Source organism: Eubalaena glacialis, chromosome 4, assembly GCF_028564815.1.
Source record: "Eubalaena glacialis isolate mEubGla1 chromosome 4, mEubGla1.1.hap2.+ XY, whole genome shotgun sequence".
Taxonomy (NCBI): domain Eukaryota; kingdom Metazoa; phylum Chordata; class Mammalia; order Artiodactyla; family Balaenidae; genus Eubalaena; species Eubalaena glacialis.
This window is the reverse complement of record NC_083719.1, coordinates 26,480,606-26,506,493: the sequence shown is the minus strand read 5'-3', so window position 1 is coordinate 26,506,493 and position 25,888 is coordinate 26,480,606. Positions and strand designations below refer to the sequence as shown.

General features: G+C 43.9%; 1 protein-coding gene across 2 annotated transcripts in view; it reads right to left on the bottom strand.

Annotated features, from left to right (window-relative positions):
- The window catches only part of PDZD2 (PDZ domain containing 2), a 232,501-nt gene that overhangs the window by 113,460 nt on the left and 93,153 nt on the right, over nt 1-25,888 (bottom strand). The window lies entirely within an intron of this gene.

The window sequence follows — 25,888 nt, the reverse complement described above, 5'->3', positions numbered from 1 at the left end:
ATTATAGATTGTTTACTGATTATTTGCGTCAACAGTTATATAACAACGTGATTTTAAATAAATATATTAGATATGCTAGCCAAGAACTTAAAAACAATCTTTAAAAATATCAAGACCAATTTCCCTATTTCACAAGGGATGTGCACTGTTTCATTTCCTTCAGATTAATCCATAAGACCAAAGATGATTTACTGACGCAAATTTAAATAATATACGTCATTTTTAAATATTTAAAAGATATATTTTAAAATACAGAGAAAAGCTACCTATATGATACCTATGGCATCAAGAATAGAAAAAAACCCCAGCCATTTAAATTCTTGGATGTTCAGAAGTTTTGCACTTGAATTGTATGAAATGTTCTGGTTTGTTTTTCAAATCATGATGTTTGGTATCTAGACAACAACATGAGAGATTTCCAGCTGCAACTGCAACCACTTCTCAAACAACACATCACAGGGGTGAATACTCTTTACTCCAATAAATAGCAGCTACATTGGATAGAACGAGAGACAGCTGTCATGGATGACTTTTTTTTTTTTTTTTTTTTTAAACATCTTTATTGAAGTATAATTGCTTTACAATGGTGTGCTAGCTTCTGCTTTACAACAAAGTGAATCAGTTACACATATACATATGTTGCCATATCTCTTCCCTCTTGCATCTCCCTCCCTCCCACCCTCCCTATCCCACCCCTCTAGGTGGTCACAAAGCACCGAGCTGATCTCCCTGTGCTATGCGGCTGCTTCCCACTAGTTATCTATTTTACATTTGGTAGTGTATATATGTCCATGACACTCTCTCACCCTGTCACATCTCACCCCTCCCCCTCCCCATATCCTCAAGTCCATTCTCTAGTAGGTCTGTGTCTTTATTCCCATCTTGCCACTAGGTTCTTCATGACCTCTTTTTTTTTTTTTTTCCCTTAGATTCCATATATATGTGTTAGCATACTGTATTTGTTTTTCTCTTTCTGACTTACTTCACTCTGTATGACAGACTCTAACTCCATCCACCTCATTACAAACACCTCCATTTCATTTCTTTTTATGGCTGAGTAATATTCCATTGTATATATGTGCCACATCTTCTTTATCCATTCATCCGATGATGGACACATGGATGACTTTTGATCAGATCAACGTAACCTAAAGGTCCAGTGGAGATCATCTTGAGGAGAATCATGACTGCTACATTGTTTGTTAATTTGAATCACCTATCCCCTATCCTTCTTGTCATTCATGACTCATTCAAAGCACAGCAAACAAAGACATTACCAAGCAGGGGAAATGATTTAGGACCACACAATGGGCAAAACCACTATGGTGGCTAGAGCTGGTCATCTGTGAGATGAATTGTGTACCTGAGTCATAAGAACACCGACTATTTTCCTGTTCAGCACCTGCTTTGAGATTCTCAAACCGTCTTAGAGGGAGGAATGTTTAAGCAATTATTTTATTTTCTGATTTTCAGCAATGCATTTGAAGCTGACTCCCTGACCACCTTTAACAGCATGAACTTCAGAAATGCCTCTGCCAGCTCCGGGTAACCTCTCAGTCACAGGTTTGTGAGGGTGGCATCTTGCCTGAGGGTGGGATCTTGCTTTCACAGTCAACCTGTGATCTTGCGGTACAGTGAGCTTCAGAGAGCTTGAACCACCGATTGGTGATTTGCCTCTGGGTCAGAGCCAATGGGCATTAACTGTGCTATCATTTCAGCCTCTCTCCTCACTAGACACAATTCAGAGGGTATTTAGAAAGCAAACAAACCCAATAAAGATGTCAATGTGTATTGTCCATGTTTCACTCAGGTTTCTAAAGGACCCTAAACATTGGAACGGACTCAGTTTCCTCTTTGTCCTTTCTCCTACAGCATCTGACAGGTTATCAGAGCACACGTTTTAACTTGCTAGCCCCGCCTCCGTTTTCCTAAAGCACAGAATGGGCCGCCATCTTGTCAGCCAAGCATGGACAGACATGTTACATAACAGAATTAAAGACTTCAGTCATTTGCACTGCTCAGACCTCACCCAAAAGCTCTTATGAAGGGAGGAGTCCCCATTCATACCTGCTTTAAGATGTGCCTACATTTCTAATGGGTGCCTTCATCTAACAAGGCTATTTTCCCTTCCATATACAAATAAGGTTTGGATTTGCTGCTCATAGCTTTATAAGTAAGGGAGAGTAGGGGAAAACATCAAGAGAAAAGTGTTAGGCAAAGTGTATCAGTGGAAGGATAAAAGACCCCTCCCAACCGCTGTGTTACACGTTAGACAGGAAAGCTGCTACTATTAATACCACCTTACTTTGGTATAAGTCTTTATATCTTAGGAAAGTCACTGTTAGTAGTAGTATCATCATCTCTATCTGACCATTCCAAACTTGTGAGGTGGGTAAGGAAGATGAGGTTGTCACCAGTCTATAAGTGACGAAGTGTAGGGATAGAGATGATGGAGCTTCATGGAGCCTATCTGGACTCCTGGTCCAGAGCTCCTTCCTCCCCGTGTGCAGAGGGACAAGACATGGTAATGCTGCTGTTTTAGGAACTAGCTGGACTCTGGCCAGATCTTCCAGAATTCTCCCGGAGCCACAGAAAGGGTGTGATAGTCACAGGGGCGTGGGCTGGGTTATGTCCGGCAGCGTATTGGACAGAATGGAGGTTTCAGAGCCTGGCAGACGTAGGTTCTGTCACTTACCAGTTGTGTGACCTTAGAGCAAATTATGGTTTTGTTTTTGTCTCAGCTTCCTCATCTGAAACGGGCTGCTATGAGAATTAAGTGATATTTAGATGCAAAGCATGAGGCCTACAATCCCAATACTTGAAAAATGTTCACGGTGACTACATCCAGCCTACTGGGCTACCTATGGAGAGAAGTCAACTAACAACACATAAAAATCCCCACCAGTGAAGGAAAGGCATGAAAACCCACATGGAGAAGATGAAAATGCTGGACAACTGGATGCCAGCCCCAAGGCCCTGGCCCACGTGCTCAGGGAAAGTACTGCAGCCCCAGGAGAGGCCATCTACCTCCCAAGCAAGCCAACTTTCTAACCTGGCACTCTAGAGCATCACATGTAAGTCACCCCAACCTCAGAGCCTGGGCCCAGCGAGAAAGAGGTCTGCTTCAAGGGAGCAGGAGGACAGGACAAGTTTCCGGAAACACCTGCCTACCAGTGCTGGGCTCCTTTCTCCACCTCTTCCCGACCCCTGGAGGGTCAGGTCTTCTCTGGAGGTTCCACAGGGCACAGATCTTGGCCATGCTCCAGTGTCCAGCCCTGGGCTGATTACGCTCAACTTGGCGCTTTTACAAATGCTCTAGTGGTTTGTACTTGTACGTCTTGTCAATTAGCAAGACTGTGTACACCTTAAAGTGGGTTCGTGGCCCCTTTGCAACCTCTTGCCCCTGCCTCCCCAACGTCCTCCCCCAGAGTGCAGCGTATCCCTAGGCACCCTGCAAGCTAGCACTCACAGTGCATTTAAGGGAATTGAATCCTTTATCCTCTGCATCAAGCAGTAACGAGGCATGGTAGAAAAATGCATCCAGAGTATCAACAACAACAACAAGGCAGTGATTTTCAAAACCTAAGAGAATTTTACAAAAATACATTTAGACATGGAGCTACGTTTTCTAAACGGGAATCCCTGTAAGTGAGGAAAGGGGTTTGAAAACAATAATAGCTGCTATAATTTATGTGCATGTTTGTCATGGTCCACACACTGTGGTAAGCACATTGAGAAAATTACACAACTCGTAAATACATTCTTGTTAAAAAAAAAAAACAAAAAACCTCACATGGTGAAGTATATTGAGTAAAACATGAAAATCACTCCTTCGTATCACGCCCAAAACCATTCCTGTAACTTTTAACTTTTATCTTACAGTGATTCTCATCCAAAAGTTTAGTATACCTTCTTCTCCTTTGTAACTTTCTGAGTTTAAAGTCTTACTTAGGAGGCTTCCACACCCTAGCTAATATTCTCCTATTTTCTTCTAATACTTTCACAGATTTCATTTATTATGTTTAGCTCTTTAGCTCATCTGGAATTTATTTATTTAAAGGCGGGACCTAACTTTATACTCTTCTCTAAAAAGTTTTAGCTAATTCTTTCAATAAAATTCACTAAATATTTATCCTGCAGTTTTGAAATGTCTCCTTTTCATGCACCACATTTCCTGACATAGATGGGCCTATTTGGGATTCCCTGATGGTCCGACATAGATGGGCCTATTTGGGATTCCCTGCTCTGCTTCACTGGTCCGTTTGTCAGTTCCTGTGCCATTCTGTTTGAATTACTATAGCTTCAAAATATAGTTTGCTGTCTGGTGAGAAAGAACACACACCTCCTTATTGGTCTCATTTTTCCAAAAATTTCTTAGCTATCCACTCACTTTTCCCCTTTTCAGATAAATTTTAGTTCATCTGTCTAGGTTCCAAAATAATCATTTTCAGATTTTGATGGAAATTGCATGCTTTTACAGATAGGAAAGGAAGAAGCAGCATCTAGTATCCTTAAAAGACTGTCTGCAGAGCCCATTTACTAGGTATAAGAACTGTGGTTGTAAATATGTAATCTGAACAACTGTTCTTTACTTGGGGATATGACAAGTTAAGGTCACCCCCATTAGAAAGCAAATGACTAATTCACCCAGCCAGCCCTAGCGGTCAGCTCTGAATTTTTAGAGTAAATCCCCATGTTATAATCAGCATCCCACAAGTTTTCAATTGAGGTTATGAAATCCAAGAAGGTTTTCTTTAAAAGTTATTTTTACCAAATCATAAATCAAAGGTACACAGAGGTTACAAATTCAGACATTCCCATCACATAATTACTTCATGTCACCCTCTCCCTTCTCCATTCTAACCTGAATTTCAGAGCACAGTGTTTATGATATAACTATATATCTCTTGGCATAGATATCTCAAAATTATTACCATAGACATTTAGTGGAACAAGTCCAATTTTAAACTGAAAGCAGTACTTTAAAAGATTTTAAAATTCTGGCATCCCTGTTTATGTAATAATTGCAATTCAATAAAAAAAGCTATAATATTAAAACAGTGACATATTTCCTTTAGAGATGCTTGACCAGATTTTTCCTTAAAAAGAAAAAAAAAAGAAAAAACAATAAACAGAAGGGTTTAAACTTGTTTCAAAGTGTAATAAGAGATAGAAACAAGATCTGTATTCAAAATAGACAAAAATCTAGTGCTGATGCTTGCAGGCAAAGAAAAAGAAAACATGCATACTCTGTCTAAATACTCTTCACATTTTTCTACACTTCAGGAAATACTATAAAGATAACAATCTAGCATAACTGAAGTGTAGAGATCACACATGACAGCAACAATTTCTCTGTCTGATAGACTGTGTTTGGCTGAGAAGAGAGAAGAAACACAAAACCTTTCTTTCATGAGATGTTGCACAGACCTCTGTCTGATGCAACAGCACATTCAAGGAATGAATGGGTAAACCAACCGTGGCACATCTATACAATGGAATACTACTCAGCAAGGAAAAGGAAGGGACTATTGATACATGTAAAAACATGGATGAATCTCAAATGTATTATGCCAAGTGAAAGAAGCAAGACTTAAATGGCTACATGCTTCATGATTCCATTTATATAAAATTCTGGAAAAGGCAGAACAGTAGAACATATCAGTGGTTGCCAGAGGCTGGGGGTAAGGAGAGGGTTTTACCACAAGGGGGTGTTTTTAGGGTGATGGAATGGTTCTCCATCTTGAGTATGGTGGTAATTCACATGACTTGTTTTTGTTAGAATTTATAGATTGGAACAACTAGAAAAGTCTTCCTTTAGTTTCTTTCTTGTTAGCATACTGTCTCAATTTTATACTTTAAGTGTAGTACATTTAATCCTTTCTTCTGGAATTGGGGAAATTTTATTATGCTAAAGAGTGTAAGCAAATTATACTTCAATAAACTTATCATCATCATCAGGAACACTTTTGTAAACCAAACCCCATCTTCCATACCATCTTCCATCCATCAACAGCATGTCAGCTATTTATTTGCTTATATAGGATGGATTTACTTAATGGAAGTAAAGTGTACAAAACTCAGCCTTCCTTGCTGGTTTGTGCTCTTCATTTTTTCAGGTCATCTAGAACTCACTTTCCTGTGGACATTCTCTATAGTGAATCAAGTTAACCATATTAAATGCTGGTTCTAGGCTTCTGGATCAGAATCTGATCCCATGGGATATTTGAAACAGGTCCCACATAGCTTCAGCCCAAACCTATGGGTTTTCAGAGACAGTCAACTAAATCCCATGACAGAACCAACTAAAGGCACTGCAATATCTGACTGCATTAAGAGAAGTATACTGCCCACATCAAAGGAAGTGATAATCCTGTTCTGGATAAGACTGCATGCAGAGAGACTGATTCAGTTCAGGCATCAAAATTTTTAAATGACAATTCCATCACATGATAAGCAGCTGAAGAAACTAAGGGTATTTACCCTGGAGAAGATAATGGGGGGAGGTGGTTAGGAGGTATATAATGGCTTTATACACAAATACCTAAATGGTCATATGAAGAAAGGGGCAGACCACTTCAGGATGACACAGGTTATAGCATCAGTACTAATGAGAAGATAAGGAGTGGAAGATATTTGGCTTTATAAGACAAAAACTTTTCAAACACCTAGTGCTAACCCTTGATGCAGTGGCTGCTTTCTGAGGGAGGAAGGCCACTAAGGATGTGGCAGGTGGGGTTTCAGATCTGGTGGGAGGCTGGGTGAAAGGGCTTACATGAACAGAAATGACCAAAAGTAAGCTCATCACACTGATCATGGTGGTCAACAAGCGATATCACACCCAAGAGAGGATGGGGCATCAGGGAAAGGTACTGAAAGAGAGGAAAAGCAGGAAAGGAGAAGATGTGGACACATGGAAAGATGGTGGAGAAAGAGGAGACCAATTGAAACTCATTGTGCCTGTGTGGTAGGGAAGATGAACGTTTGCATGGGTATCCAGCATCCAGTTGTCCTTTGGATTTGGGAGAAGCTCCCATTACACGGGAGGTGGTGGAGAAGGGAATTTATTCTCTGTCCCCACTCCCACACATTGGTCCATAGGCACATGACTTACATTTGGTCCACTGGAGACTCTTGCCTGACTCTGTATCATAAGGAAGTGATGCGAAGACACAGGGATAGATAAAGGCTAGTCACAGGAGTCTAGTAATGGTGGTGGTGGCAGTGGTGATACCCTAAGCAGACTGTTCCTGTGCCATGACCTTGGATGTGTTCTTGACCATTTGGTTCTTGCTCATTCTTTTGAGCCCAGACCTTAAGTAACACTTCCCTTGGTTCCTGTGCTACCCAATATTTTGTCGCTAAATTTCTGCTAAAGTGAGCCAGAATTGGTTTCTGTTGCTTGCAACTTCAAAACTCTAAGGATAGGATCACACGGATTGGGGAAGGGGAGTTAGTTCTAAGAGCTATTTTACATCGTCTTTACATCATACATGAGGATGAAATTCTTAAAAAATTACATGTTTCCTAATATTGGTTGCATTTGGAGAACTTCAATAAAAATAGGTTCCAATTGGAAGCAATTAGGGGTAGGGATAAAGATTCTGAAATACTAAATCAGGGCCAGGGGGGTAGGTGGTGGAGGATGAAGGGGTGGTAGAAGGTAGGAGCACATTTTTTTTTTTTCCTCATGGTTTCCCGGTAGTTCTAATGCAGACTCTTAGCAATCTGGCATTTGGGTTTGTAAGCAAATGAAAATGACTTGAACCATTTAACACAATTCGTCTGTATTGCTAAACTAAAGTCTTTTCAATCTCCTCTTTTTCAGACCAAATCCGAGCAGCCTGTAAGTATGTATGGGCGGAATCTTACCACTGGCTCTTACCCTCGTTAGCACACAGCTCCTCACACAAAACCTCCCTGCGACTCTACTCTGTACTTTCACCCTCTGGGAATGCATTTCCCATTCTCTCTGCCTAAATAGATCCTATTTATGCACCAAGGTCCTCTTCCATGAACTCTTTCCCATCCATTCCAACCTAGGACTTTTCATAGAATCTTACTATCTCAGAGCTGGAAAGGCCCCCTGGTAAGCACATGCCATCTATGTCATGGCATTACATCAATACTCCTTTCATCAGAAGTAATTTCTTACATTTTTATTTCAATGTTCATTGTGCTTATACCCTGCCCAAAGTCCATAAGTTTTCTTTAAGCAACTCTACAGAGACATATTTGGTGCTTAATATCATTTAGGTTGATTACCAAAGACTGATTCCCTCATTTTCAAGCAGTGCCATTTCTTAGGGAGAAAAATTAAGCTTTATCCATTTTAGGTTTATCTCTCTGTTGGAACAGTTGCAGAAACTTTTTACAGATATTAGAATCTGTCTGGTTCTTAATCTAGTCTGGAACACAAGGTTGAAAACTCTGCCATTCTCAAGATGAAAAATCTTGAAGCATTTTCACCACTCAGAGCAGCAGGAGAGGCGCGAAAGACAGTCCTGGCCTCTGAGCAGACGGGAAAACATCCTGTGACTTACATGTAGCAACTCGCTCACCCAAATGGGTCCTGGCTCTGGAGCACAGCTGGAAAGTGGCCATTAAAGGGCAAAGGGTGTGAAATGATTCATTAATGGGCCATTAGAGCTGCTTTAATCCGGAAATTCAGAAGTGATATATTTCTATGAGAATCTTGATTCTCCTCCCCTCCCCTCCCCTCCCCTCCAAGCAAGCCTTTCACTGGGTTATAATAGAATAAAGTATTTCTTCTATCTGTAGTGATTCTATTTGGAGCCACTCAGCAGACATGTAAAGTCTCTGCGGGTAATATAATAATATTGGTGGTGGACTTGCCTGGTGGTACAGCGGTTAAGAATCCGCCTGCCAATGCAGGGGACACGGGTTCGATCCCTGGTCCGGGAAGATCTCACATGCTGCAGAGCGACTAAGTCCGTGCGCCACAACTACAGAGCCTGTGCTCTAGAGCCCGTGAGCCACAACTACTGAGCCCGCGTGCCACAGCTACTGAAGCCCATGCGCCTAGAGCCTGTGCTCTGCAACAAGAGAAGCCACCACAATGAGAAGGTCACTCACCGCAACAAAGAGTAGCCCCCCCTCACCACAACTAGAGAAAGCCCGCATGCAGCAACAAAGACCCAATGCAGCCAAAAATAAATAAATTTTAAAAATAATAATAATATTGGTGGTGATGATGAGACACATTTTGATTACATAATGCTTTGTGCTCTTCTTCCCCAAAGCCCTTCACATACATCGTTTTGTATGATTTCACAACAACCTTGTAAGGGAGGTAGCACAGTTCGAATTATCCTCATTTGATAGATGGGAAGTTGAGACATCGAAGGACAAAGTGTTCTAAGGAAGAGGTGGGGTCCCTGTCATTCCAGGGGCCTCAATCTATCAGCTGTAGAAACATCAGGACAGCTGATAGCACTCACATTTTAGTGCTAGAACTGGGGGACAAGGTTTGGGTTAAATGTGGTGCTCACCCTGCATATATGGGCATTTGCTTATTGTTGCTCTACTGTGACACCCCAGAAACAAGACCCCTGCAGCTGAGAATAGTGGGTCTCATCAAGGAGCAGGGAGTCTGTGGTGGGCGTGGTTTTCAGAGCTTAACCCAGATGGCACCCCCTGATGCAGTCGGCCAGTTCATCCACGAAGCTTCAGTTTCCTCTCCATGAAATAAGGGCTCTGGGTCTGGGATAATGGGTCCACAGTGGTGGTTTCCAAACTTGGCTGACTATCAGAATAAGCCTTTCATTTGAACAAGGGAGGAAAAAAAAGAGACTGCTTTGTACGATGACACAGTTCATTACATAGATGATTTGAGCAAAAAAGAAAAGTGTAAGTAAGAAGTAAAAGAGCTCTCCAATCACCATGACCCATTGGTGGCAGGATGGCAGTGACACAAAAACATCCTGAAACAGATGGCCACCATCTGAGAGATTTCTCTGCCTCTATGGAATGTTCTACAAGTACGACTCTGGATGCTCACCCAGAACTGGGGGTTGGGACCTGGCAATCTGTATTTTATAAAAATGCCTCTTGGGTTTGGGAACCAGGGGCATCAATGACCAATGGGGAGTCTTCTTGCAGAGACTGATATAAGGCTGGGATCACCACTCTCGGAGCTACAGGGAATTGGCCCTGAGGGTACAAATAGTGAGAAAGAGTTAAAAGAAAATAAAAAGTAAGAAAGGGTAGCAATAGTAAGAGTCACCCTGTGATGGCTGTGCACCTGCGGAAGTCACACCTGTGCCATCCACACACGCACACCTCTCCTCACGGAGGATCCACAGATGGGTGGGTGGGCAGCTGAGGAGACCCAGGAAACATCTGGATCCAGTCCAGGGGAGCAGAGGTGGTCTCAGGCAGGCAGGGCCTGGAAACAGGGACGCTGAAGCAGAACACCTGCTGGGGCTCCACAGTGGGGGAGATAAAAGGGGGAAAAGAAATGGGCTGGGGGAGGGGGAGGTATGAAGGGAATCTAGTCAATGTGAGCCCAAAGGCTGAGGGAATCTGGGTATGATTATTTGGTCTTATACATGAGAGAGAACACTGAGTCTAGGTCCCTGGAACATTCCTTAAGACGTACTCCATATGAAGTCCTCATTTTCAACTACCTCTCTCCTGGGAAGATAGGGCTAAGATGGCAGAAACAAGCGAGCAAAGAAGGCGGTAACATGTTTGGTGACTGGAAGGACCCTTCCTTCACTAGGAATTCACAAACTGGGTTTTGGGGGCTTCCCTGTTGGAGCAGTGGTTGAGAATCTGCCTGCTAATGCAGGGGACACGGGTTCGAGCCCTGGTCTGGGAAGATCCCACATGCCGCGGAGCAACTGGGCCCATGAGCCACAACTACTGAGCCTGCGCGTCTGGAGCCTGTGCTCCGCAACAAGAGAGGACGCGATAGTGAGAGGCCCGCGCACCGCGATGAAGAGTGGCCCCCGCTTGCCACAACTAGAGAAACCCCTCGCACAGAAACGAAGACCCAACACAGCCAAAAATAAATAAATAAATAAATAAATAAAGATTACTACAAACTGGGTTTTGGATACCAGTCTCCTGGGAGTTTGATTAGCATGAGTCAGTCCCCAGGCAGCTGATAACCTCTGGTATATGAACAAAATTGGACTTCTGCACCTCTGAGGCCGCCCTGTGAAGCCGCCACCCAGCTGCAAAACAGAAGTGGTTTGACTGAGGCCAGCAGGACATCTTCAGGAGGCAGCAGGTCAGGACTGGGGGCTCTGGGGTTAGAGAATGCTGCTTGGGCCGTGGAGGCTCAGTGACATTTTTCCCCTCAGACTCCACCAAAGGACCTTTCTCCAGTTTGCAAATGTCTATGAAAATCTTACAGAGTTACACAACTTGCATCATCTAATTACACACTTAGTAAGTCACCCTTGGGGAGAGAAGAGAGCCAGACACAATCCTCCTTGGAGTAGAGCACAGGGCCACCACGCACGTACAGGGATCGGACGGTAATCCTGGCCTCTCCATGCCGAGCCGGGCTGAGGCCCCGGGCTGCAGGCAGGCAGCTGCAGCGCCCTCCCGGTTCACCTGGAGCACACGGGCCCGGGAGCCCAGCAAGCAAGCCGTCACAGGGAGGGGCACAGCTGCAGCAGCTTCCCGGCCTCCCGGTGACACACATCTGCTCCCACACCCTCTACCCCACCCTTTACCCCAGGCCTGAGCTGCCATCACCTTAACTGCCCAGCCTGGCAGCTACTCCAGGCTCCGAAAGACCCAACATATGACACTTGGAAGCAGGTGAAGTTTGTCCTTTGAGATTCTCCCCCTTTCCCGCTCTTGGGACATCTCTTCCCGCAACCGAGCGTTACAAGAGTTAAGTTATTACCTACAACTAAGATGGATTAAAATGATTAAAAGTGAGTTTGGGAAACGCAGGCCATTCTTTGGATTGCTGTGGGCTTCCTCCTAGCTACGCTGAATTTGTTAGAAGTGCAGAAATCTCAGGCCTCACCGCAGACCTACTGCATAAGAACCTGCATTTTCTCAAGATCCCCAGGTGATTCATAAGTTAGAACACACCCTTCTGTCCTGGATTAATATTTTTCTCTTGGTAAATGAAGATCTAAATAAATATCAAATGGTAACCTTTAAGACAGGTTTCTTTATTTTCCTTTTTCTTTTTAAAAAATTTTTGTACCATGGGCCTCTGTCTGGAAAAGTCTCAAAATAATATTTTTAAATGCATAAAATACCTAGGATTGCAAAGAAAACCAATTATGTTGAAATACAATAGGCTAAATATTTTTAAATGTAAACTATCATAACCCCTGTGCTTTTTTATTGACCCATTAGGGACCTCTAGCAACAAATTTATTAACTGACATATTTTCAAAGTAGTAATGAGTGTTGATGATATTGAAAGACACCCACCACAAACGATACGTATCACGTCTACTGGTGACAATGACACGGGGGCTGTGAATACGACTGTGCTTTGCTGTCCACATCCATTATTGAAGGAAACACTACATTTGAGCTACAGTTTAGTGACAGTAAACATTTAATGTTCTTCCCTTCAGGTTTACTGTACCCTGCTCCCCCCAAAATCTATTCCTAGAATCTAGGTTATGAGGAAGAGATGCTTAGGGACCTTACACAAAAGGAGTACAGAGAGATGTGCCCCGTATCTGTGTTTCTGTCTGTCTGGTCTTAGTTGGAGCACAAGCTGGTCAAATCACTGCCTTCTCTGATAGCTACTGCGTTTGCTTTTTGGCTTCTGCGAGCTGGCCTCCCCACAAGTTCCCACCACAGAGTTAAACACTTTGACGTGTAATAAGTACTTCTGATCAAATCCCTTAGGTTGGGGTCTAAATCCTTCTGAAAGGGACATGCCAGGCTACGTTGTGAATATCATTACACAGAGTAACTAAAATAATCCCATTTTATAGGAAGCTGCCTTTTCCATCTACATAGCTACTTCCATACAAATGTGGATTTAATATAAATTACAGACCCTGAGTTCTGAATCATTCCCCCGGCTCTGCCAGAGAGGCCGGGGCAGCTCCCTGTCTCTTGGATCATAAGCACCTTTTCAGGGTAGTTTTCTTGCCGAGAATAAGCAACACTTCCCACAGCCATGTCAACTGTGGTTCTCAAAATAAGATCCATTTTCAGAAAAAGCCAAAATCGATTTGTCTCTGAATTTCAAAATTGTACATCCAAGTCGTCTACACCGCTCCGCAGGCTATTTTCCCCTCATGCTAACCAAAGTGCCATGAAAACAAAATGGGACCTAACACAGCAGCCTGGGGAAGTTCATCTGACACTCGGTTTGAACTCTCACAGAAAAGCCTCTACTACACAGTGAGGCATTTCTCTAACAAAAACAGATTATGTGAGCATGTTTGAGCCACACGCTTACAGAAGAGAAAACAGACCTACGCATCTGAGACACATTCTTACATAAAGAGTTATGCTAAAAATCAACCATGTTCCCAGGTCCATATGATCACCATGAATTAACTATTAACTTCGGCTTGCAACCCTTTATACACACACACACACACACAAACACACACACGACCACAGTCACTCACACTTAGCCTTTCTTTAATAGGCTTGCTCACCTGATAAAGTTGACTAAACCTTGCATTTTGAATGTCCTACTATGAGTTAGTTGCATCATCCTTATTTAGTTTTGCACCCATCCTGATTCAGGAGCTTGTAATCTAAAATAAGTAATATAAGAAAGAAAATAGGCTGGAAGCAGAGGAAACCCCACAGATTAGAGAGTCAGTCTGCGGATAACAAGAGTCTATCATAGTAAATCACATCAGGGTAAAACTGATTTCAAAAATCAGCACTGCATTATTCACTGTCGCTGGGCTTAGAAAGGTTTGCTATCTCAGCTTTGAGACCGCTTGGGTTTGGGAGTAACCTGGAGGCAGCTTCTGGAGTAGAAGAAGAACTCACAGGTAAAAAAGACTAAAACTGATAGCAGACCCTCTCCCAATTCTGAAATCCCAACGGCAACAAATGCAATTAATTAAGCCCCCAGGATGCTATAGAAATGACTCATGTTTCTCCTAATGAGAGTTTGAAATAACTGACTCCACTCACTTTTAAGATGAGGTGTTAAACTTTTGTTGCCATAGAAACGCATTAAGAATGTCTAATTAGTTATAGACACAAGAATGTCTAACGCCTCATCATTTTGAGAACAGCAGGATTCCCACCGCACAAAGTTTGGTCGGGCCACTGGGACCCCAGTAAAATCCTCACGCACCGAGATGTCCCCAGGTCCATTTCTCAGTTTCAGCGTTCCATTCTCTTTTAACATTCTTTGACTCACTTGAGGGAAACTGAAGTCAAGCAAGTTCTAGCCTGTGAAATGGATTGTGTAAAAGACTTAGCTTTACAAACCCAAACTGCATCCTTCATTTCTGCCACCTTCTTCCCAGCAGTGCTGGGAGGTAATTTTCTGTTTCCCCTCCAGGTCTTTATTGCTCCCCTGCCAAAACTGTCTTGCGTCTGTTACAATAAAATACCTGTGATGTTTTTCAAAGCCAGCAGCTTCCTGCCAACAGTCAACCCTCTACCCCACAGGCAGCCATCTGGGAACTTCAGTCAAAGTGTTGCAAGCTGAAGGTGATGGTGGAATTTGGCAAGTCCAAGGCGGGATTCCTTGGAAGGCAGAACCTCCTTTTGCTGATGGAGCCAGCCAGCAAGAGAAAATAAGAATACTTTTGCCAAAGGGGCAGAAATAGGAGCACAAGGCAAGAGGAAAGGGTTGCTGTGCCATCAAGAGCACCATGACAAATCCTGAGATTCATGCCGTTTATAAGGTCAAGCATGGCGCCTGTGAATTCCCTCCCCCTTCCCCCTGACTTGGGCCATTCAACTCATGTTCTGTTTTGGGTAGGAATTCGAAAATGTTTGTTGTAAGACCACTTTTTTTTTTTTTTTGAAGGGGGAGGGAGGAGAGCTGGTAAGAATGCTTAAGTTTTTCTTAAAAGGGCAAGGTTTGGGGAAATATAATGTAGCAACAGGAGGCCATCTATCTACCCGTTCAGGGAGTAACCTGCACCTGCTGCTTTGCCCCCATAGTCTGAGAAGTCTCACTGAAATAGGGGCTTTTCACCAAACTGATTCCCAACAGCCACTCTCACCCTTCCTCCGACTTGCTCTATTCTACCAATTTCCAACTTGGTTTCCATCTTTTAATTTGGGAAGAAAAGTAGTGTGGAAATTAGAGAGGCAAAGAAGATGGTCCAAGAGTGTCTCGTTTTAAGCCTACCTGATAGCTCCCAAACCTTGAAATTCCGAAAATCCAAACCATGGGGGTGAGCTCTCTCTTTCACCAAAGGAGTCACTTTTGGTCTAACTCCTCAGTGCCGAGGTCTTCTGGTGCATGTAAAACATAGCTGTATTGCTTCTTCAGGAAGAGATCAAAAAAAAAAAAAAGGGAGGATCTAGAGTACAGGGTCACTGTCAGGGCCTGACTCACTGCACAGGGACCTCGTATCTGAGCCAAGACTGAGCTCAGGCCCTGCCCTACTTGAGGCCACCTGTGGAGCCGTGGTGTGGCTGCATGCCCATGCGCACCTGGATTGAACAAACCGAGGCACCCTGGGCCAGACGTGCCCGCGGGAAGAGGAAAGCTATTGGAGGATCTCCTAGTGCGGCACACTCAGCCCGCTCCTTTGCTAAACAGGGCAGGTGCCGTGTCAATGGAGAAGGAAAGCTGCCATCTTGTTCCCCGGCCATGGAGAAGAAGGCAGTTGCCATTGGGACCTCCAAGGTGAAAGGGATTTTGTGCTACACCCCCTGGACACCGCTGCAGAAAACGTATAGAAATCACGTTTGGAACTGAGAGGGTGCATTGCCTATAGAAGGTCTTAAGGAATTTTTAACTTGTACATGAACACAAAGCCACACAAAGCGATACCTGCCAGCCACTGAGATGTGAAATTATTGATTCCCTTCCATGGACATGATCACCCGTTTTCTCTCACTCAGAATCATAACTTCTATTTGCTCAGCCGTTCCTCTCCTTTAGGTTTACACACTTTTGCACACATATGCACACATCTAGCTCAGTCTTTTATTCCATTCACCATCAGGAAAAAGCTGATGAGCAGAGGTCAGACTCCAGCCCTGTCCAGAGAGCCAAAGGGAGGGGCAGATGTGCCAGGTTTGAGCCAAAACACTCCGTCCTCCCAACGTGCTATAAATGAGTGGGCTAATTAAGGGCTGCTCATGGCATGTGCTCCACTTCAGCTCATGATCAGACTTTGCCTGCCTCGTTAGGAGCCAGCTTGGTCGTACAGCTCAGAAGTGAAAAGGTCCCTCTTGCTGCCTTCAGACACCAGGTAGTTCTAGGTCTCTGAGATCCATACCGCCGACTCATGCAGAGGCCTTCCGGGAAACCAAAGCTGACCCTTCACCTCAAACCCTGCCCCACTGAGTCTGGCCACACAGACCACGCCGCCTGGGGCAAGTTTGATCAATTCCCTCATGTGCTGTGATTCCTGACTATCTGCCCCTCTCGTGGGGAGCCCAGGCCTCCGTTTGGTTGGCTTCCAGTTGAGTTTTAGCAGTTACGCAAATCAGATTTCTGACTATGTCTGAAATTCTGGTGCATACAGGAATAGCAGGTTGCTTAATCTCTAAGTTCATAGCCAACCCTCTTTCTAAATACAGACAAAGGTGAGGCCTTGCTCACATGGTAGATTAAAGGACCCACCCTCACCAGGTCTGACAACCTGACTTGTCAAGTGTATTGCCGCCATCTTGTTTTCCAGGCTCCGACTCCCATGGGGCACCATATGTACATATTTTCATCCTTCCTCACTTGTTTTCATCTGTCAGAATAGGCCCCACCCCCATTCTTCTCTACTGACAGCATCCAATTTCCAAATACAGGAGGATAGATGGCTGCAATGTCCTGGAGAAAAAAAAATTATACCAGCCATTTTATTTTTCTTCTTAAACTACAATCTTCTTGTGAAAACTTTCCTGTGTTTCTGCAATGCACAATAAGCTACTTACAAATGTCAGCTGCACATCCAGGCCTGCAGTTCTGACACAAGGTAAGCATGAGCAAGGTCACTAGATTTTCCTCTTATTAGAAATGACATTAACAATGAAATTCCGTTGCTGGGTCAAGAAGAATCGTACGTTCAGGGGTCAGGTTGGCCGGCCGACAGTAAGCTTTCTTACAGACCAATAAAGAAACACTTCTAAATATGAGAAAACATGATATTCACTTAACTATCTTGTTTTTTTTTTAATTACAGAAAGCATCTTTTTTTTTCAAAGTGACACCACCGAACAACTCTGATTGTACCTGTCTGTCCAGCATTCAGTCTGCAAAAGGGGAAAAAAAGGAAATGAAACATTTTTGAGTAAGAGAGATGAGTTTTGGTTCCCCCATCAGGTTCTTTCAGTGGCAGACACAGTCAACGCGTGGTGGGTCTCAAAGGTACCTACACCAGTGGCTTCACCAATTAGAGGAGAGGGTGAAAACCCAACTGACATTTCTTTCCTATTGTTTGTACCCTGCAGAAAATCTTCAGCTTCCTGGCTCCAGAATCTCCCCTTTTGGGGGTGGAAATGTCATCTAACACAGATTCAGAAACTAAAATCAGTTTGCAAAACGACAGCCCATTTGAACCGCCAAGGACTTAATGAGCTGATCAATCCGCTGGTCACACTGCTCCTGAATGATGTCAGTCAGGGGTCAGCAAATGTCTCCTCTAACAGGTCAGATAGTAGATATTTTAGGCTTTGAAGGCCACATCCATCTCGGTCCTATATTCTTTGTTTGTTTCTTCAACCCTTTAAAATGGAAAACACATTCTTAGCTCGGGAGCCATACAAAAACAGGCTAGGGCAGGCTGGATTTGGCCCACAAGCCACAGTGTACCGCTCTCTGACTGCTTCCAGAATGGACCCTAGAATGGAGGCTGCCCCCTGGCTTGCCTTAATTCCCTGCCAACAGCACCTGGGACAGACCAGTGTGAGGATGGGAGACTAAGGGGACTCACCCAGCAGGTAGATGGTAGCAAGAGTCGGGGTGGAGAGGTTTCCTAAAGACCTCAGGAGTGATGCTTCCCCACCCATGAACAGGTCTAGCTGTGGAAGGCTGAGAGGTCGGAGATAAGGTTCAGGCTTGCTTGACTAAGCACCATCTCCCAAACCTCCAGGCCTAAAATGCAAAGCCACAAGACTTGGCCACCGCAGCATGAGGACGACAGCCAGCCAGGGAGCAGTAACAGTGGCAGCTCCCATATCTGCCTTCCCAGACAGACAGTAGGGCACTCTCAGAAGCTCAGAGAGTGCCAGTGTTCAGGCTGGACTATTCGGCTGGAATGAAGTTCTCTGCCTAATTCTGACACTCCTGGCACGCTGACCACACACACCACTTCCGACCTACCCCACGTCAGCTCAATTTCATGACACTCCGACCACTTCATCGTGGCAGAAATCCAGGTCAAATTATCCAGGTGCCTGTCAGAAGCAAAGCCTGGAAATGGTTCAAAAAGCCAGGCTGGCAATGGTCTTTTTTCTGTTCTGCTTCTCTTATCACAAGCCCCGACGATGGAAGGGATGCTCTGAGACTCAGCTACAACCGCGGGAGCCACAAATCTGTCTTTACATTGTCCTCGAGTGTGGCTGCCACCCATGACCCTCCCTGTTTATCTTCTGCTCCTGAGTGCGAAGATGGCATGGTGACAATTTCCAATCCTCGCCCCCTCACACTATCCACACCACCCGTCCCCCGCCCCCAGACAAATATTCAGGATCCACACTTTGCTCTCACCATTCTTTCCAATTCCCTGATTGAGAAGCTGAGCAGAGGCAGCCTGCCTTAATGGAGAAAACATTAGTGCATTCAGGCTTCGCTCTGGACCCCAGTCAATTTCTAGATATTTCACAGCTGTTATACATCCACCTCCTTTCTTACAAAAGCCAGTAAAAATTAGCAAGCACCTTGTTAGCTTGGAAATAAGAAAATACAGCAACAGTCAAGTCTGAAAATCAGTTTCTCGTTGACTATCTTCAAAGTACTGATTCTAAAACAGTGTCTGCAGCTCATTGATTATCTGCCAATTTTTAAATCGATTTTTAACTTAAATGCTGTAAGATCTGGGGTGACTTTAAGGCAACCCCTAGAATATAGCTGTCATTTGGTCATCAAACTAGTAACTGAGAAAATCTCTGGCTTGGGCGGATATCAGCATAATTCAGGCTAAGTCTGTTTCTTATGTCAATATTATCTTCTCATTTCTCATACACTTATAAAACAAAACAAAACAAAAGAAACCTTTGGAAGACATGTAAGTTGTGTTCAGAGAGAAAATAAGATTCTCCTGGCTGCTCAGGTCTCCCCTCCTACCTGCTTCATGAGCTGATCGGGTGAACGTTCTCCACTGTGTTTCACAGCCGCTGGCACAGGACAAACTCCAAAGTGTGTTGTGCTTCATTTCCCTTCTCCATTCAGTTCTATAAAGTCCTGGGTTATGAACTATCAACGAAAATGTGAGCCACGCCAGTGCAAGCTCCGACATCCTGCCAAGTCCCCATATTCTACTGAGCCCAGGAGTACGAGCTCTATCATTCTGTCTCTCTCTCTTCCCTCCTCCTCTCAGCTTTACCTCCTGAGCTTGAGGTCCCCATGCACAGCACTCAGATCATCTTTCATTTATGAATGCATCCTGTTAAACTGTGTTTGTAGGAGGACAAGCCAACCCTTGCCCTGCCAGTGAAGTGGAACTATGCTGCTGAAACGGCTTTGATTTTCTGAGAGTACCGGGGAATCAGACCCTGGCAGAAGTCATGCGTGCCTTCCTCCTGCAGACATCTGTGAATCAGCTCTTCTACCAGCAAAGGAGACACACCTTGGTGATGGAGTCAAAACAGCCCCATTATACAGACACCACCACCGCCCACTGAGGTGGATTGACGATTTCCGGCATACGACAACCAGAAATACACTGAAATGTGTATCTCATGCGCCCCAAAATGTGAAGCTAGGATACTGGGTTGAGAAATTTTCCACACAGTCACCTAACGCTTAACAAACCAAGTATTTTACTTTGCATTTTATACCAAAGGGCCAGATTCTTATTGCATTCAAGTAGGAATAACAATTTTACTCCCATTTAAATAATTTTGCCATCATGACCCCAAAGCAACAATTTTCCTAACCCAACAGCACTCCCATCTTCTTCCCCAGACCACTACCAACAAAAACACCCAGCCCTTGAGAACATTTACTCCAGTTAGAATGTCAGCAGCTAGGAAGATGATTGGATTTTACTCCCTAGGATTTTATCAGAAAACAGAATTAAAAAACAAAAACAGGATTCCATACATGTATCGTCACTCCTACTATGTGTAAAATTCACCTTATTCTGCAGCTACAGCAAAAGGGGTCTTTCATGATCCACCAAACAGAGACAGAGGTCTCCAAAACCCTACAGCCTTCATGGTAGGTATGAAAATTCACAAACTGCTTAAATGGGAATAATGTTATTAAAATCCTGATTATCCTTTAGAAGTCACACTTGTCGGGAATAAAAGAACAAATGTTGTCTGCTCACTGGAGTCACTGTCAGGGCGTGTTTCTAGAAAACCCAGAAGGACTGCTGGGTTTTAGGATTGTTTGTTTTTAATCTCTTCATTTCTTTTAGAGTTTTATCCACTATGGATTCCCCTCCCCCTCCCAGGAACTCCAATTATTATGAGCTAGTCCCAAACACCATGGGAAATTCTTCATTCTTCACAATTGTTTTTAAATTTTTCATATATTAAAAAACTGATGACTGAGTGTCCCAGGAAGTCTGTTTTTTTGTTTTTTGGTTTGTTTTTGTTTTTTATAATTAGATGGTTAAAATGTCTCCTAAAAAAAAAATGGTATATATTTCTGTACATTCTCCAAATCAGGTTCTAGTCATCCTAACACCCTAATACCACATCCTTGGAAAAAAACAAGCCATCTGCCTTTTACAGTTGAGAAAAAGAAAAGAAAGATAAAAAATCACTGATGTACACACGATGTTTCACTGGTCGGGCAGAGAGAACTGACAGGAGGATTAGTGCCGAGTCTCCAAACCCAAGCAGGAAACCCCGGAGCAGTCTGAATTGTCACATGCAGTCGAGGGGCCTGAGAACTGGTCATGTAGGTGACCTCCTGGGACTTACCTTCCCAGTTCAAGGAGCGTGGACTTGCTCTGAGTTTAGCTAAGGAGAAGAAAACTTGTTCTTTAAAAACTTTTTTTTAAAGAAGTGAGGGAAAAAAGGAGGTTAAAATTTTCTTGGCCCGTGATCAAGCTACAGTCTTAACCAGAGGTAAAATTTGCCTATAGAGTATTCTCTCCAGTATTGGTTTGTGACATCTGCCAAAAATCTATGGTGAAAACAGTTATTCCACCTTTCTTTTGTCTATTCTCTCAACAAGTATGGATAATATATAGTTTTGCTTCAAGGGGAAATGCTGCTACATTTACTCATAAAATTAGCCGTGTAGCATGTACCAGAATGCAGCAAGTACACAAGCCATTAGAAGCATCCAAGAATTCAGGGCAGATGAGTTTTTGGTCAAATTGCCCACAGTAAGAGTCTGGAGATTGGGAATTCCCTGGCGGTCCAGTGGTTAGGACTCCGCGCTTTCACTGCCGAGGGCCAGGGTTCAATCCCCCGTTGGGGATCTAAGATCCCACAAGCCTCGTGGTGAGGCCAAATAAAATAAAATCATCAACTTGAGATGCCTGTTTAAAAAAAAAAAAAGCATCTTAAAAAAAAAAAAGAGTCTGGAGCTCTGCTTCCATCTCACCCACCACGGTTCCTGGGCTTAGGAAAACACTATGCCCTCCTCCTCTGTGACATGGGAGGGACCCCATCGATTACTTAGTTGTACCTTCTCATTGGTGGGGATGTGGAGACAGAGGCCCAGAGACACAGGAAACTTGCCAAGGTCAGGGCACATTAGTGGAAGTCCTGAGATTAGAATACAGATCTTCCAGATTCATACGCTAGGACAGAGCTAGCTGGACAAGATGTAGATCTTCATAGCCAAGAACTACAGGCAGGGGCTCAGTGATGGCTCTCCAGCTGGATACAAAGCCCAGCCTAAGGACACACCAGACTCTCCCATGAGCAGAAGTAGAAGAGGAACAAGAAAAGGAAGTTATCAGAAGCACAGGGAGCTAGGGATTGACCCCCCAACAGAGAAAGCGATTGACAATACATAAAAGCCATAGACACTTCTGGGTACATACCTAAAAGAATCGAAAGCAGGGCCACAAAGGGCTATTTGTACAACCACATTCATAGCAGCAATGCCCAAAAGGTGAAAGCAACCCAAGTGTTCATTGATGGAGGAGTAGAAAAACAAAATGTGTTATATATGTATATAGAGAATAGAATATTATTCAGCTTTAAAAAGGAAAAAAAAAAACCTCAGATATATGTTACAACAGAGATGAACCAGGAGGATATTATGCTAAGTGAAATAGTCACAAAAAAACATACTGTATGATTCTCCTTTTGTGAGGTACCGAGAGAAGTCAGATACACAGAGACAGAAAGCAGAATGGTGGTCTAGGCGTTGGGGAGAGGGGAGAATGGGCAGTTATTGTTTAATGCGTAGTTTCAGTTTTGCAAGATGAAAAATGTTCTGGACATGGCTGGGGTTGCACAACGATGTGAATATACCTAATGCCACAGAACTATACGCCGAAAAATGGCTAAAATGGTAAATTTTATATTATATTTACAGTTGTCCCTTGGTATCTGCAGGGGATTTGTTCTAGGACCCACCACATTTGCCAAAATCTACATATACTCAAGTCCCACAGTTGGCCCTCTGTATCCATGGATTTCGCATCCCCAGTTTCAACCAACCTCGGATCATAAACATAGTAGTATATGTATTGGAGAAAAAATCACGTATAAGTGGACCTGCGCAGTTCAAACCCACGTTGTTGAAGGGTCAACTGCATTTCGAAAAAGCCAGTGGAATCCAGATTTTCTTTACAATTTCCCATCGGCCAATCCTAAGGCTATCAGGCTTCATATTATTGAAGCCACAAAGTGAAAAGACTATCACTTGCCAAAATTCATAAGTGACTTGAACACACAGGAAGCACTCAAGTTTCCTTCTCTCCGTTCCCCATGCCCCATTCAAAAATAATTCACAGAGAATGAGGAAAGCCATCAGGTGCTCAGTTTGCTTCCATGTCCTGTGATGGGAGCTGACGGGAACACCCTGCAGCCGGGCAAGCAGGGACAACCGTGACCTGGAAACTTGAAGAAGCAGCTCCCTTCCAACTTCTGTCATCAGTGCAGAGGTTTCACAAACACCCTTGAGAAAGCCAGGCTCTAGGCAGCTGTGATCCATTCTTATCCTCCACAAAGCTCTCTTAGAGCTCACACACCCCTTTCACCTCCCTCCACTTTGGCAGCATATACTGATGCCATTATGCTTTTTTGGTCCTTAATTATATACGGAACTGACTTTTAGCTGTTGAGGCTGTCCAATTAGACCCTAAACTGCTGGTGGATAGAACTTTCCAGCTCTCTGACCATCTATTCTCAGCCTCCATCCTTGACTTCCCTCCTCCCTCCTGGCAGCCCAGGGTATCTGGAGGAGCACCAGCATTTCTCTCCCTTACCTCTTCCCTGGGTTCTCCCCTCTACATCCATAGCAATAACAACCAAGGAAGAGCCGCCAACTTCGCAATCTCCATCTCTCTTCAGAGTTTCAGACCCAGACCTCCCCCTGCCTCCTGCCCAGCTCCAGCTGGATGTCCCGCAGACATCTCAAACTCAGCATGGACTGAAATAAAACCAATTATGCTCTCCGTCACCTGGTCCCTCCTCGTATATTTCCTCTTTTCATTAATGTCAATCCCCAGTCACTCAAGCACAGATGAGTCATTCTGGACTCCTCTCTCCCCTCACATTTGGTGGTGAGATCCTGTCAACTCTACTTCTTAACTCTTTCACCTGTGCCCTCCCCTGTATTCTGTCACATTTTAGGGCCTTGACTCCAAACTACTCTCTCTTCCTCAGTTGCTGATCACTTCAATCTATCCTGCACACTGAGACATCCAATGGTAAAGACATAAGACCTGCTTGATAATTTCTCATTGTTCTAATAATTTCTCATGCCCAAAGAGGAAAGCCATTCTTGATCTCGTTCCAGTGCCTGCATTAGGAAACATGCGGCTGCTGCTCTTTTTTGTGTATCTATGCTTGCACATAAACCAGTGGTTCTCTCCTATGGGGAGGAGGAGGGGATGCTACTGGCATCTAGAGGGTAGAGGCCAGAGATATTGCCAAACATCCAACAATGCACAAGACAGCCCTCTGCAACAAAGAACAAACCATATGGGTTCTTAGAGCATTAGATTATACTGTTCATTGTTACCATGATGGCTTCCCACCCTAGGGGCTGCAAGCACAAAGGATGTCGGGGTGCAGGAAATTGAATGAGGAAAGCAGGTTAGGCAAAAGCAATAGCGGGTGTTTGGGACTGGAGTAGGCATGTCCTTCCAAAAGCATTCAGATTCAAAGCCAAAAATCCTGAGCTGACTCCCAAAGCAGGGGGTGGGTTCACAACTTCTTGGAGGCTCCTGAGCAGGGGTGGGGTTGTTCACCTCTCCGGCACTTGCTTCCTTGGAAATAGCGGATCAATATGTATTGAAAAGTTCCCTCTTATACATCCCTTCAAAGCCCAGCATGCTCCTAAGTTCTAGTAAATAAATGGAGAAATAGGACAAAACTCTCTTCATCTCAGATCCTTAATACAGTTTCACTATCCTTTTGAATTTTCCCCCCCAAGGGTGCTTTCTTTGTAATCTTGCTAATGACCTTACTCTAGTTTTTCTGAAAAACAAAACAAAACAAAAGCATTCTACAAAATACCAGTGTGAGGGAAGAAAGACTCCATGGTCAAATAAATTAGAGAAATTTACATACTAGCTCTCCCTTCAACTGGTATGTCCAAATCTTATTTTATCAAACAGTTCTCACCCCTGCCTTTTTACCATGTGGCTTAGTAGTCGGAAACAAGTGCTTTGAGTTTTTGAAACACTCTCAGATGCTCCTCCTTGGCCTCCCTTCGGTATAGGGCATTTTTTTTGGTTTAAACTTCCCTTTGTGCGCAGAAAGTGCCAACGTCCCCTAACTCAGTCCCCATCGCTGAGGCTGGGACCCTTCTCTCCTTCTCATAGCTTGTCTCCACATCTAAATGAACATGGGCACTCTGAAATTGCCCAGTGTTCATCAAGAAGGAGCCGTCCTGGGTAAAGGTAGAGGGATGCAAAGGGAGTTCACACGGCAATAAGAAAGTAAAATGGAACAGGAAGTGCACAGCTGAGGAACAGGACCTGGATCCTAGACAAGGACACCTGTTTCTTAGGGCTATTGGTCATCTCAGGCCAGCTTTTCAGGATCAAGGCCCATTAATGAGGATTAGGTCAGTCCATGAAAAAAGATAAGCATGTTTCTTCTGGACATAGATGGAGAAAAGGACCAATCACTTTGGGGCAAGGAAAACCTGACTTTAGAGGAGCAGAAAGCCTTTATGACTTACACATCTGACTGATTCCCCCATGGAAAGCTGGAGCAGCCCACACCCTAATGTCAAGGCATTTGTACCTGCCTGGCCCCTAGCCAAGGACAAACCACTGAAACACACCAGCCAGGGGTCTTGGTCACTAGATAAGTTCTCAGCCTCCGCTTTCTAGTCTGGCTTGTCTGTCCAATCAGTCTTTTGACTTGGGGGTAGCTTTGTCATAGAAATGGAGACATTTTTGGTTTCAGAAACTAAATCCAGCCCCATCATGACTTGAACTCACTCCCATGAATCCTGCCCCAA